General features: G+C 48.6%; 1 protein-coding gene across 1 annotated transcript in view; it reads right to left on the bottom strand.

Moving 5' to 3' along the window:
• Positions 1 to 14,296, bottom strand: part of LOC8051611 — a 246,865-nt gene that overhangs the window by 50,144 nt on the left and 182,425 nt on the right. The window lies entirely within an intron of this gene.

The following is a 14,296-nucleotide window of genomic DNA, read 5'->3' as shown; positions in this document are numbered from 1 at the left end:
AACCTTCGCAAGATCGAAGTTACTTTAGAGCAGCGCTGCATGCAAGAACCGGCTTTCCCACGCCGCCATGTATCTCTCACGCAGAAGCTTCTAATGGTGAATTCACACGATGGTGATTCATTCCACAGAGGGAAGGAAACGTCATTACGCTTCGAGGTCGCGTGCGCCACCTAACGGATGCTTGCTCATCCCCGTACACCGCCGAGAGGCGAGGAGTGCCCAATCGTTCCGGCAGGAAAAGAAGATGGCGTCTGTTGTGTTTCGGTTTCAGTTTCTAAATGACTTTACCAAGCTGTTCGGTAAGCCGAAGGAAGGCAAACCAATCCAGGGGATTCATTCAGCAACCAATTATCAAGACGGTTTTTAGTTTGCGTTAACGGCTTCTTTCTGGTTCAAACCGCCGGACACAACAAATTGGCGACGAGCGATGCGTCCAACATGACAAGGTAACCCCGTGCCTCCTGGTCGGACCACCGAACGGGCAAGGAAGGTCAGTTCGCCGTCTTTCAGCGTGGGCTCAAAAGCAAGATGGCGTTTGCTCCATCTTTGCCGTCTTTATTTCGTCGTTCCTGGGTTCGATCGCCACCCCCGCCCGTTTGGATCTGGATGAGCATCGTACCGGCGTGCGGTCGTGTATCACTACTGCGGGGTGCTCGTTAAAGACCCCTGGCTAGCCGTCGTACTGCCCTGGCTAAATTGCTCACCTACAGGGAGTGACTCGTCGCAACTTTGAAATGGCTGACGAACTACACGCTGTATAAATATTTACACAACCACAATTATTACTATTCCCGCCAAATTTAGCGGGAAAAGTTTACCCTGGTGACGTCCCACGTGACGTTACGTCTGATGTCACGTGAATGAATATTACGTCACGTGAAATTCAGCGCAAAGACGGTTCCGCTAAATTTAGCGGGGAAATTGACGTCACGTGACCTCATTCAGTTTCCCCGTTAAATTTAGAGGGAAATTTTCGCTAAATTTAAAGAAAAAATGTTGGTAAATTTCCAACCAAATTTAGCGAGAATATTTCCCCGCTCAATCAAACGGGGAAATTATCGCTAAATTTAGCGAGAAATTTGGCGAAAATTTCCCGCTCAATGGGAGGGGAGCAGGAGAGGACGGGGGGAGGCTACCAAGGAAAAGGAAGGGCATACCCTCCCCTCCTCCTCTTCAAGAGCTGCGCTCTAATTCGGCATTACAGAAAACTGTAAATGTCTTACTTTTTTAGGAAAATGGTTTAGAATAAAGATATTACTCGGTGTAAGCTTTATATAGCATTGAACTACGTGTAATACGGTAAACGTTTGGTTTTTCATACATCAGGGGCTGATAAAGCACATGTTAGAAGGGACACCCAAGACTTATTAAACAAAAAAACTCAAAACCAGGACAAAAATAAACGGCAACCTTAAATAAAATTCTGTTAGTCATTAAAATAAAGAAATGAACCTAAAATCAATCACCGGCTGTTTGTAGACGAGAAACCCATTTTAACAATTAATGAGAGCGGTTTTTCAGGGACAACGCGGTACTTATAAAAAAAAAAAAAAAAACTGACGCAGGAAACGATTGTCAATCCCAGTCTCGATGAGCCTCGCGAGGAACGAGCGCAGACCGAGAGCACTGAAGATCAAAAGAGGTCCGTGACAGTTTTCGATTGGTTCATTTGTACCACGTGGGCCGTTGATGGAGCAACTCAGAATCGAGCTCAAGGCTGTCGGCGCCAATTGGCTATTGATCGCGGACAGACGGCGATCCCCGCTGACAGCCACAGCGGCCGACGGGAACCCACACCCCCGGCTGCCGGGGAGCAGCCGCATCGAACTGCCGGAAGCGACATCAATTTCGCGCCCAATTCGTTGTTGCAGACACGAAGAGCACTTCCGCCGTGACCTGCTGTTAGCGGGTCTTCTAGATTGCGGAGAGTTACAAACCGAGCCTCCAGTGAAACAAAATAATGTTGCTGCGTGCGGTACGGAGTTATTAGTGCACGTGGCTGCCCGTGAAATTGCGAGGGATCAGACCGCGACGGCGCCGTTCTTTATTTTACTCGCCATTGCTCTTATGAAATGTGACAGTTTATTCTAGGCAATCACTGTGTGTTCTAGGTTTTTATACTTCCCGCAGTGTTTTTTTCGTTCAAGTTTATAACGTCGTGAAGGCTTCTGCGCTTGTTGTCCCATCTTTCCAGTGGCAGTGCGTTGTTAATGTGACTTTTCTGCAAACTTATGACGACAATTGAAACTCACTTTTTCCGCGTGCGCTTTAGGTGCAATAGGCAATGGCGCGCGTTGGGCAGTCGGCTCAGCATCGAATTCTCCGGTTAGAGGCCGGTTCAAGAAAGCGCTTCCACGCTTTCTCCGGTGCTTTTCAATCTCGTAAATGTTCGTGGAACTCCTTTCTGTAACCGGACTGCGCTACAGGAAACTGCTAGAGGGTAGTCGTATATCAAATTCTGCGTTAAGAAAGAAAAAAAAAAAACTCACTATGTCTTAAAGTCGTACGGATGAAGCCGAATGTGCGGGTCTTTTGAGCTGCGCTCTGATGCAAGTGTGATAATCGCGCGGGCGAAAGTGGCTCACCATTCAAGCTACAGAGCGGAGCATGATCTATGCTATATGCTCGAGGCGTATCTAGAAAGCGTTTGGCCAATGGATGGAGCCCGCGGGAGCTGGGGCGGACAGGAGGAAGTGGCGGCGCCGCCAGCACCGCGAATTCACCGCAGGATGATGCTGCAAAGTAAAAATTAGGGCTGGATGAAGATGAAAAATTTTAGCCCGATTTATCGGCACGCTAAATTGATTAATTAATCGGTTAATCGGTTTTGTTTGTTCCCACGCATGATTGATCACAAAAGTCGAAATTAGATGATTTTCCTTTGTTGAATATGTTATAAACGGCGCAATGGACAATTTAGGAATTTAAATCAACCTTAAAGTGTATTGGAGAACAGTAGAGGACACCTAAACTCACAAATTAATACTGCAGTCGCAGAAACAAAGAAGTTCGAGGGTATTCCCCGGAATTACCGCACTCCCTGATTGTTCAAAACAGTCTCTCCCGCGCTAAACGGACATTCGCACGAAGTTGGATTGACTGGGACACGTATAACCTTTTCAACCTGTTTTGAGCTACAAATATGGCCTTCACAGTTTACTTTGGGTCAGATTTTCACCTAATGGTTTTCCTTTGCGTTGAATTTGTTTTTGTAAATAAAATGTAACCGATACTGGTTAAAAAAATTAATCGCGATTAAAGCATTAATCGATTAATTGGTAGGTTAATCGATTAAGTGCCCAGCCGTACTAAAAAAACCTCAGATGACCTGAAAGGAGACGCGTTCCACGGCGCATGTATCTTTTGTTGTTGAATGAGGCTGCAGGCACATGAATGGATAATTGTAAGATATTGATCGAAATAAGGAGCTTCAAGGTGCTGAATGCGTTTACTGACCCAGAAAAGGTGACATTCACGAGAAATGTTTCCCGGAACATGAGACGAAACTGCCAACATAGGGTGCGCGTTCGCGCTTAGTGTCGTAACTCCCACGGAGCCCAGTCAGCGGTTTTTACCGTCCACTCCGTCGTGGCCGCGGCTGCGACTCCAATCTTTATCGCGGGTCAGGTGTTCCCTGGTCTGTCGCCCGTTCGTTTAGCATTCCAAGAGACGCAACATTATGGCTGCTGCGTCAGCGCCGCACTCCCCCCCCCCCCCCCCTTCCTCTCATCCTCTCCAAAGGCTTGCGCCTTCGGCGTTGTCGTGTCTTTGGGCACCTCGCCGGACGATGTCATCTATGCGGCCACCAACGTTGTCGGACTAAGTGTATTCATCGCGGCATGTTGGTACGCAAAGTTTTGAAATCATTATCAACGGCCGTTCCGCCGCCGTCAAGCTTAACGAAGCCGGCGTCGGCACCATCGCCTCGGCCCAAGTCCCCATCGTTCCATCCGGACCGCAGGTGAGGAACGTCCCTTGCATGTTCCTGCCCACCTACGTCCGTAACGACCTGCTGGTCCAGACCCTGTCCGGTTACGGGGAGGTTCTGGAAATCACGCATGCGAAGTACCGCAGCACAGCAACCGTGAAGACCGGGACAAGAAGTGTGAGAATCAAAATGAAAGAGTCGAACCCGGTCCCGAACTTTCTTCGTATCGGAGGCCACCGGGCGACCGTCGACTATCCGGGAATCAAGCGGGTGTGCCGACGGCATACCTCGGCAAATTCATTCATGAACTCGCTATTCACCTTCATTCACATTCACGGCGTGAATCTGAGTGGCCTTGAATGAATTCTTGAAATTGAAAAATATCATGATGTGATGGTGAATGACTTTGTGAATTTGAATTAATTCATGATGTGATGGTGAATGACTGCGTGAATTTGAATGAATTCGTGATGTGATGGTGAATGAAGTCGTGAAGTCATGATGTGATGGTGAATGACTTCGTGAATTTGAATGAATTCTTGATGTGATGGTGAATGAAGTCATGATGTGATGGTGAACGACTTCGTGAATTTGAATGAATTCGTGATGTGGTGTTGACTGAAGTCGATGTCATGGTGAATGACTTCGTGAATTTGAATGAACTCATGATGAGTTGTGATTGTGAATGACTTCGTGAAGTGAAGGATTCATTGTGATGTGAATGACTCAATGAATTCATGACCTGATGGTGAATGGCTGGTGAACACGATGAGTTTGTGATGTGAGTGGCTCGTGAACTTGATAAGTTCGTGATGGGAAGTACTTAATTCTTGACGTGATAGTGAGTACGGTTATGAATTCAGAATAGGCGGAAAACATGTTACGCAGGTGCTTGCTCGCGTGCTAATTGTTTTCATCCTTCACCACAAATGACAGGGACCCATTTGACTTTAGCGGTTTGGGCATCAGCCTCGCTGCGTAGCCGTGCGCGCCTCAGCGCGGTGGCCCTTTGTCGAATCAGGTCCTGGTTTTAAGTGGCTGACACAAAAAGAACTCGTGAAGGGCTACCAGCCGTGGAGTTGAATTTAGTAAGGATGAACCTTCGTGAGTCATGCGGAATTCATGATGTGATGGTGAATTCCGGTGAATTCGTGTTGACCGTGATGGTGAATAACTTCGTGAAGTGATGGTGAATTCAGATGACTTCGTGAAGTGATGGTGAATTCAGATTAATTCATGATGTGATGGTGAATTCCGATGAATTCGGGGTGATGGTGAATGACTTCGTGAATTGGCGATGTGATGGTGAATGATTCTGTGAACTTGGAGGCGGCGGTGATGTGATGGGGATGAATTCTTGACGCGGTTGAACAACATGATGTGAAGGGGATGAATTCTCGGCAGAGTTTGAAAGCCGTGATGTGAAGGGGATGAAGTTTTGGCGCGGTTGAACGCCGCGATGTGAAGGGCTGCGAATTTGGGAGGTCGGAGTACCTTGTGACGTGAATGCGAATGAATTCGGAGACGTGATTTTGTTCGTGATGTGATGGTGAATGAAGGGGCTCTAAAATGCTGACCTATGGCCGACGGTGCCGACTGAAAGGACACATTCGAGTCAACTCCACGACAGAGCACTGCGACCGGTGCGCTGTCCTCGAACACGCCATGGACGGTTGCACGTTTGACTGCCGCCGCATCGGCGGCTCCCACTCGGCCGTGGACTGCATGGCTCGGCGGAGCTGTATCGCTGGGACAGCCTTGTCTGATTTCCCCGCATTTTAGAGCGCAGCTCTTAGGCGCCCGTTTTTGGCTTGAGCGGCGTCGGCGTAACTGTAAGGTCACCTGACCCCCACAGGTCACGTGACAACCCAGGTCACGTCCCCCCCCCCCCCCCCCCCCCGAGATCACGTGACCCCCTCCCCCTCCGAGGTCACGTGACCCCCGTGAGGGGAGGTATACCCTACCCTCAGTACTCTTCCCTTTTCCCCCCCAAGAGCTTCGCTCCAATTCGACGTTACAGGGAGTTGTAAATGGCTTCCATTTTCTTTTTCAGAACGTACGAGGTGACTCCCGTCTCCCAGCCGCCCAGACTGGAGCGCCCAGAGCCCTAAGCCAACGTCGACCCGGAGAACTTCCAGCACGAGCTGTCGGGGGGACGACCTTCCCCGGTTCCGCTGCCGGACGTGGCGGGTCAGACGCCACCCGAGACGCAGTCCGTCGCACCGGCACTTGGTTTGTCTGCTGCGGAGAAGTATACTCAGTGGAGGGAGGGGACGGAAGACTCCGATGTCTCCAGCGACAGTGAGTGCCTCGTCATAGTGGAGGAGGCGTCGTCTGGAATGGGGGACTTCCCGTTTCTTCTTTGGATGCCCTAGTACCTCGACAGCCTCAATGACGGAAGGCAGCAAGGACTCGACTAACAGCTCGGACCTCCTGAACACTTCGGAAATCACGGACCCCTCGGACAACTCGGACCCAACAAACTCAAGCCGGGGTCAGGCCCAAGACGCTTAGCGCGTCATCTGAAGCAGCGGCTCTCGTACCACTCGAAGCCGAGACAACACCGGTCGTTGCACCAAGAAGCCGCCACCGGGATCACGTGACGCCTCTTTCAGCTCGGCTGACGACTTTTAGCAAGTAGAAGGTACGAAGTGCTGTTTCATTTTTATTTTATGTTTAGAGCGCAGCTCGTAGGCACCCGTTTCCGGCTTGAGCGTCGTCGCCGTCGGCATAACCGTGAGGTCACGTGACCCCACCCGAGGTCACGTGGCCCCCCTGAGGTCACGTGGCCCCCCTGAGTTCACGTGGCCCCCCTGAGATCACGTGACCCCCCTGAGGTCACGTGGCGCAGTAGCAGGGAGGATGACGAGGCAAGGAGGAGGGAGGACGGGTATACCCTCCCCTCAGTACCTTTCCCTCCTCCTCCTCAAGAGCTGCGCTCTAATCCGGCGTTGTAGGGAGTTGTTAACGGCTTTCATTTTTATTTTCTTTCTTGGCTGGCTTTCGAATTATTTTCTTTAGCGTTCGTGGCTTTTGCGACCGGGCGACGCCTTCAACTAGTTTTTTGATCCGGCGCAAGGATGCAGAATTTGAGGCAGCGTTTTCCGTGACGTCGTTTTTTTTTGTTTTTGTTTTTCGCATCACAGCGTTCGGACGGCGAAGGTATTGCTGTTTTAAATCATAAATTGCTGCGTAATGGGTCCTGTTTATTCAACACAGAGGGTCGGGTGAGCCGTCTTGGTTTTAGTTTTTCAGGGCACAGGTTTATAGACCTTCTTATCGCTTATTACCCGGGCGTAAAATTCTGAGTCAGTGAGATGTTGGACGCATGCGCAGCTTCTGATATACCTCACAACAGAGCTACAGCGCATGCTCAGCGTTCCACAGAACAGCAGACAAAGATGGCAGCGAGCAGAAGGCGATTTTCGCAAAGGTCTATACGGCGAGCAAGTGTTCCAAAATGCCTCTTTAGCGCATCGGAACACAAGGAGGAGGCTACCAATCTGAGAGCAACATAGACAACGTGTAGGAAACGCGCGATGGCGAGTCAGCCAAGTGAGCTCCGTCATTGGTTCAGGTCGGAGAAACAAATGCATGTGGCGCGTTTGGATGGTGAACAAAAGCACGAGGTGCACAAAGAAGAGACGAACTCGCAGGCCGTAGTAACGTTAACATCTGCGCGAACCACACTTTGTCTCATTCGTTTTTTAACAACCTCGATGTCCATGTACTCGATGCGTATTTTTGCTTCAGCGTGGGGGATTTTAATTGCGTTTCTGACTCGATGATGGACATCCGGGTCACGGGCCTGAGACGATCAGTTTGGTATGCACGCGAACTGCAAAGACTGCGTCATTTCGAGCTTGAGTATCCGCAGTCTTTGCTCTATGACGCCACATTTTAATCCACATGGAGCGACGGAAGGACCAGCTGCAGCTTAGCTTGGGTGGCGTTTACGTGTCGTGTCGGTTGACCACGGCGGTGACGTCGTGCACTGCGGTGGTTTTTGCGGCGACTCCGCTTGGCGTGCCGAAACATAGCCCCGTCATCGTCGCTCTTTTTTTATCCAAAGCGAGCGACATGCGTCCTTGGTATCTGGTCGTTCGAGTATTGAGCAATGAGTTCGCGAAGAGAACTCTGTCTAACCTAATAAAAATCTCTCGTTAGAATGCGCCCGACTCCCGCCATGTGAGACCATCCCAATCGCAGGGGGCGGGATTTATGCTCTATGCAGGGCGGCACATTTGTGCAGACGGTCGAGCGGTCCTACAGGATACGATTTTCCGCACACGGATCGTCCACAGGGGTAGGGATGCCACCCCTCTTATCCAAACGTACTTGGCACAACACCAGCAACGCTACCAGTGCCTGTTCCACTGTGATACAACGGCTTCCACGGGTTCCTTGTTGAACCGTTGTCCCGCTATCCATCCTGAGGTCCTGCTATGCACCCACCAGGCCCAGCAGCCTGCTTTCAGCGCGCCCTTAGGGCGTCCTGTTCCTGTTCCCTCGACACACACCTCCAGAGGTAGTCCACTTTCCAACCTTCGCCTCCCACTTCAGGGCTTTCGCGCAAACAAAATATGAAGCTCGTCACCCAGAACTGATCGATCACCCATTTCTTTGTGGGCTTCCAAGACTTCCCTACGATTTTAGTTCGACCTTATAACAGGCTCCTACCCCAGTGGAGCTTCAGCACGTCCTTTCCCGAATTAAATGCGGCTCGGCACACGTGCCGGACGGTCTCCCAACAGAATTTTATAAGACTTCTTGGCCGGTTCCTTGCGATTTCTGTGGCGTTTTACGGGTTTTCTTTGAGGAACAGTGCCTTCTGGTAACCTTCCAGCTTGGTCGAACTGTCCTCCTCCCTAAAGAGCGAGGAAGACCCGGGGGCCTGGCGGTCAATTACGCTGTTGAACGTGGAGTACAAAGTTCTGACCGCTGTTCTTCGTTGCGGATGCAAACCATGCTCACAGAATTGATTAATCTTCTTCAGACATGCTCCGTTCCGGGTAGCGCCATTAATTCCTTTGTCGCCCTTACAAGGGACCTCGTGAAGTACACGCGAGCCCGAAAGGCGGACGGTCTGTTGTTATCCATTGATCAGGCCAAGATCTTGAGTGAAAAGACGGTGAGAGTGCAGGCGAGCTGGTGGTAGCTAATCATGTCGTATTACACCTGAGACTGCGGTGGAATAAATCGGAAGAACTTTCAGTAGAAGGAACAGACACAGAGAACGTCTCAAATGTTTGAGACGTTCTCTGTGTCTGTTCCTTCTACTGAAAGTTCTTTCGATTTCTTCCACCGCAGTCTCAGGTGTAATACGACATAACAAGATCTTCAATCGCGTGGAACACATATATCTGTTCACTGTGCTGGTCGCTTTTGGGCTACCTCCGAAGGGCCTAAAGGAAGTGCAAACAGGACTAGCGCCGACTCTCAACTGAAATTTAATCACACGAAAACAAAACAAAGAAAATAGCAACTCCGCCCACGTCACATGATACATTCACCACGTGTCAAAAAAGACCATCTCTTTACTACTCAAGCCCAGTGACGTTTGGCTTACGCAGTTCGCGCCTGCTTTTATAATTGCATGCGCCTCTAGAATTTCTCTATTCACTCTGTCCCTTCCATTGCCAATGATACCCGTCTTACTGAAGATAGGTTCACACTCACATCCATGACAATGCAGTGGCAGATGCCCCCCTACAGCTCCCACCACTGATCGCAACGAGAAGTCATGCTCCCGCAGTCTGTGATTAACACATCGTCCCGTCTGACCGACGTAGGCTTTCCCACACGTTAGTGGAATCGTGTAAACAACTCCCACCTTGCGAACAACATATTGATTCTCATGCTTCACCGAGCAAGTGGGGCCTTTGTCCTTCTTATCGGCAACTCTCGCGCATAGTTGCGCCAGCTTACACGGAAATTTTAGAGGCGCATGCAATTATAAAAGCAGGCGCGAACTGCGTGAGCCAAACGTCACTGGACTTGAGTAGTAAAGAGATGGCCTTTTTGGACACGTGGTGAATGTGCCATATGACGTGGGCGGAGTTGCTGTTTTCTTTGTTTTGTTTTCGTGTGATTAAATTTCAGTTGAAAGTCAGCGCTTGTCGTGTTTGCACTTCCTTTAGTCCCCGTTTACTGTGCGCTGTTTGCCTTTTCGTCAGTATCAACCAACTAACCCACATCGCCACCCTTACTCCGAAGGGCTGTTTGAGTGTTTCTACAACGGTATGTAAAGCGAATTGTTTGACAAAGAGAATCTCGGCAGCACGTTTCCCCGTCACGCGGGCGATCGCCAGGGGTTCCCTTACTCCCCACTCCTGTTTGTGCTCAACTTTGAACCTTCCTTTCGGGTACTTGAGGGAGCCTCGAATCTTCGTGGCCTACAGCTCCCAGGAGCGGGTCAGGTCAAGGCGACCGCGTACGCTGACGATGTGATACTCTTGGCGCGTGATAGCGACAGTGTGCTTGGGGTGCTTTAAGTTTTCGCGACCTACGCGGCTTTGTCCGGTGCAGAGCTAAACTCCACCACCTCCCAAATTGTATGCATTGGCGATCCCCCGGTGTGATCCCTTGAACCTCCCCGTTGGCGCAACTGTCAAAAGCTTGGGGAGTGATCTTTGATGGAGACGGCGTAGTACGCGAGACATGGTCCATGTTTGCGCGCGACCTAAACTCGCGCGTAGAAGAGGCCAGGATATATGCTTTCCTATGGCCGTACGGTGCTACTTGGCACAGCCAGTGTTTTTCAGTCGATTCTGGTATGCCACACGCGTGGCTTCACCACCCTCTTCGTTTGTGCGCCAGGCGCGCTATTCTTTCGTGTCCTTCTTTTGGGTAGGCAAGGCGGCTCTAGTGGCTCGCCCCGCGCTCAGCCTCCCTCTAGTGTGCGATGGCTGGAGCTTTCCTTTTGTCAAACTGACAGTAATAATAATAATAATAGCTTTATTTACCATGTATAAGCATGGTGGGGGCTTTACTTCGGTAATGTGTTCACCCTTGTCCTCAAGACCCTCTTGAATATTCTGGATGACGCGGATAACACGGCCCGTTCGATGGTGGTTTATTTTATGAGGACTTTATATATTTATTTGGTACACTCGCAGCCGCCCCCGTCGGCGCACGCGTGAAAATGGTTCGCCCTTTCTACAGAGCTGCTATTGAAACCTCCGCCAGCTCCGCGCCCATATATTTAAAGAAGACATTGCAGAGGCTCCGGCGTATCGTTTCGTTGAGATTTTCTAGTTTCAAGCGTGTTTCACATGCAGCGATTTTGGCCCTAGAGCGGCGCGATTTCTGCTGTCGCGGCGCTCGTGCCGCTCAACCGCTGGTGCTGGCCAGATCGCCGCGACGGCAGAGATCGCGCCGCCCTAGGGCCGAAACCGCTGCATGTGAAACACGCTTCAAGCGTCATTTGCCGGACTTGGGCTCTTGTACGCGGGAGCACACTTCCCCCAGGGTAGCTTGCCCGGAGAGATGTGTAACCTCCAGTGGAAGAAAGGTTGGGGTCTCTTACAAACCAAAGACCGCCTTTACCGCTGGGGTGTTGTCAATGATGTTGAATGTCGCAACTTCAGCGCAATGGAGACGAACGTCCACGCGATGGCGCAATGCGTGGTGGCGTAGTTTTTTTTCGCGTTGTGGCACATGCCTTCCCTGACGCTGGTGTGCGCCCTTATGTCAATCAAGGTCGTCGGCAACGAAAGAATTTTGCTTTGCTTGTAATCGCGCTCCAATGTCGCAACCGTTGCTCTTCGGAGGTGCAGCGGCCTTGCCAACGTACCCTAGCGAAAACTAAGACGTTTGAAATATACCACATTCTAATTTGAGTGTATTTGAAGTACAGTTCATAATTGTAAGTACACAATAAATAGACCGAAAATATACACTTCTTTTTTTTACTTAGTACTAAAATATATTTCTGAAAATCTTTTAAAAATAAATTTATTAAGCTACATTTGAAGCTCCCTTCATGCGTTCTGAAATATGCAAATACTAAATTAGTAGGCCGAAAATACCTTTCACATAGATTTTTTTTTAAATATGTATTTATTTCATGCAAAATATTCTCCGACCCTAATAAAAATGCAGCGATGAAAAATATGTGCAGAATACTCTTAAAACACCTGGAAATCGTAAATACTGTTGTGTTATGCTCTAAGTATATTTTGAGTGCAATACTTTGGTAGTCTGACTTAAACTACCCAAGTATTAAAAAGCTCGCCTATCAGAAGTTCACTTCAAGCAGATTTGGAGTACACTGAAGCGCCTAAATACAACATTTTATTAGTTTGTCAATTGAGTTGAGCAGCATCGCTTTGATAAATCAGCGCAGTTTATATTATTGTTTCCTTTTTTCTATCAAGAACAGACCTGATGAGTTTCTTGCGCACCAATCACAAACGGGGTTCGGGAACTACAACCACAACACTTGCTGATACTGGAAAGCTTCAGGAAGTGCTGTGAGCAGATATGTTTGGCGTGTAATTGTGTTAGCACAATGTTAGTTCACTGCATGCCTATACTCACCATTGTACGTGATGTGAGCAGTGACTTTAATATAGTGACGTAAATGACCATATTAAATATTCAACTAGTAAAGAAAAGCAAAATAACTATCTTAAAGTGAAGAAACTAGTTTCACTCGCTTCATCCTGGGTGGTACTACGCAGAGAAGCAATACATTTTTTTCTAGGAGCCGTTTTTAGGGATATTGTTTTAGCGACTGCGCCGAATTATTATTAGCTGTATTAATGCTCGTAGTTAGAGATATCGTGCACGAACTTCAAAACAGTGTCTCCCCTTTGACAGACTCCCGAAGAGAATATCGAATACTTGGAACGTTAATAAGTGCAGGGCTGGTCACCGGCCAAATGCTTACCTTCAATTTGTAGGCTATATAAGGCTCTGGAGCAGTCAACGAGACCGTCATTCAGGTGTTTAGTGCGTCATGGTGTTTGTGTTTGTTTGTAATGGTTATTAGTGGGATGTATTTAGTAGTGCCTTCAAACACCGCAAGGACACATTTACTAGCAAAATCCCCCCCAAATGTGTAGCTGGTGTAGCTGTGTAGCTATACGAATATTCATTTTGTATTCATTCTGTATTATTTTGTCTCTATTCGAAATACGTGCGAAACGTATCCAAAATGCATCATAAATATTAATCAGAAAAATATTTTAGATATACCAAAAATATAATTTCTTGCCCCTCAAAATGCCATTTGTGCACTAAAAAGTGCACAAATGGCATTTTGAGGGGCAAGAAATTATATTTTTGGTAAATCTAAAATTTTTTCTGATTAATATTTATGATATATTTTGGATACGTTTCGCACGTATTTCGAATGGGGACAAAGTAATACAGAATGAATACAAAATGAATATTCGTATTCAATATATTTCAAGTTCGTTTCGAGTACGGCCTCTTTTTGCTAGTGATGTTACCGCTTTTAAGGCGCCTGCGACTCGACCTGGTCACGTTTTTGGATGGTGAGCTGCCCCTATCTGGGGAGTGGGAATTCCTGCGGCGCTGGTCGTGCCGGTACCTGGCAGTGCTTAACGGCTAGGTGCACCTGACCTGCTTGTTCTCGGGCATGGTTTAATATGGGCACTTTCTGGTCTCGCCTCGCCGGCTGCGACGGCCCAAGCGATAATGTCGTCGTGTAACCTGTTTTGTGCAGAGCATGTATAAGATGTGACTTTGTAACATTGTAAGAACTCGCACTGATGGGAAAATATTTGTTTAGAGTGCGACCGCAATGAAAAGAAAAAATTAGTAAATTTCAAATGTCGCCGTGATGACAACATCACGTGTGTTGCCCTTTCAGTTACGAAGAGTCGAAAATTTCACCCGTATCATGCTGAAGTGAAATACTTGAATACATCCTTACCCAGAAATTGTGATTGGAGGAAGTTCCGTTTATTACCTCCGCTAAGGGAATATTCGTGGCTGGTATTTAGTCACAAGTGCTGTCAATGGACGCTCACAGTGTCTTCGCAACAAGTTCGGCCAATGACGTGCCCTTATTTGCGCCCTATTCTTACCAATTAATAACCAAACTCTTTACATATACGGCTCTGCTATATGCATGGTTGCACCGTAACCTCGCCCTTTTAAACTGCGTTCACTGATAACCTAACAGGGGCGTGGAAGCTGCGTGAGTGTTGGATCAAATCAGCCGGCTCGGCAAGAACGAACCTTCAATACAATGTCAGCTCAGTCAACGCCACATATCAAAGCCTACCCCAACGTGGAGTCATCCCACTCCGATGGGGCAAACAAAGCGATTGGGGCCAATCCCGACGCCGTCCTTCGTCGCACTGACTGAAAACGAGGCTCACGCAAATACAGCAG

Source organism: Ixodes scapularis, unplaced genomic scaffold (assembly GCF_016920785.2).
Source record: "Ixodes scapularis isolate PalLabHiFi unplaced genomic scaffold, ASM1692078v2 PGA_scaffold4__175_contigs__length_147842914, whole genome shotgun sequence".
Classification (NCBI taxonomy): Eukaryota; Metazoa; Arthropoda; class Arachnida; order Ixodida; family Ixodidae; genus Ixodes; species Ixodes scapularis.
This window is presented reverse-complemented; position numbering and strand designations above follow the sequence as displayed.